This window comes from Palaemon carinicauda, chromosome 40 (genome assembly GCF_036898095.1).
Source record: "Palaemon carinicauda isolate YSFRI2023 chromosome 40, ASM3689809v2, whole genome shotgun sequence".
In the NCBI taxonomy this organism is placed as follows: Eukaryota; Metazoa; Arthropoda; class Malacostraca; order Decapoda; family Palaemonidae; genus Palaemon; species Palaemon carinicauda.
Window position 1 is genome coordinate 29,164,668 of NC_090764.1, and position 937 is coordinate 29,165,604.

A 937-nucleotide genomic window follows, 5' to 3' on the forward strand; every position below is an offset into this window, starting at 1 on the left:
CTAAGCCTGCCTGAATGATGGGGAGGTATCCTTCAGGTCCTGACCATAGGCCTGAACCGGAACATGACCCCCCCCCCCTTTTCTTTGACGAGTCCGAGAACAGCATCAAAATGTGGGGAAAGGACGAGAAAATCCACTCCCATCAAGAGGTTCCATAGGTCAACCCCCATTGCAAATCTAAACGTTCCGCTGGTCCCATAGGGGCCAGAAAGTCCGGTTAATCGTTGCTTTGATACCACCGGAACTTGGGCCGCCTCACAGGGAACTTATCCTGAGGCAACCGTTCGGGACTTTAGACAGGTCAATGAGGAAAAGAGACCCAGGAAACATTCCAAGGTAGGGCTGAAAGCTCTGCTTGACTGAGAACAGGTACTGCGACTCTCCTCAGCCTTGCCACAGTCAACTGAAGGGAAGGCTCGGAGAAGGAGGCGACAGCATCTGGCGTTCCCAGGCGGTCACCCATCCAAGTACTGACCAGACCCAACGTTGCTTAACTTCGCTGATCGGACGAGAAGCGGTGTTTTCAACGTGGTATGGCTGTTGACTCAATATCATGGCTAGATACTCCAGATGTTGAGCAGAAGTAGAGAAGGCTCCTAGCAAATTACCATGATCCCTCACTCTTGGTAAAGACCCGGAAGCTTGTCCCGGCGTTGAAGAAGGTCGAACCCGAGCCTCCTGGAGTTGACCAGACCTCCAAAAGGCAAAGGAGGCGGAAACCTGCTCCTGAGCGGCCATGAGGAAAGCAGGGAGAGTTCTCTGGGGAAAACCTGCGATGCCGCGGCGGGATCGCCACACCGCATCTTAAGTAGGAACACCTGTAGTCTAAGCTGAATTCCAAGAGCTTCCTGGAAGATGGATGGAATGGAAACTGGAAGATGGATGGAATGGAAACTGGAAGTATCCGTCCTTCCGATCCAGGGCCTAAGGAGTCCTA

General features: G+C 52.9%; 1 non-coding gene across 1 annotated transcript; it reads right to left on the reverse strand.

Moving 5' to 3' along the window:
• Window positions 1–426: 426 nt before the first annotated feature.
• On the reverse strand, window positions 427–545 carry LOC137632102 (5S ribosomal RNA). Its single transcript, XR_011042018.1, has one exon. It is a non-coding gene; the product is annotated as a 5S ribosomal RNA (ribosomal RNA).
• Between the last annotated feature and the right edge of the window lie 392 nt (window positions 546–937).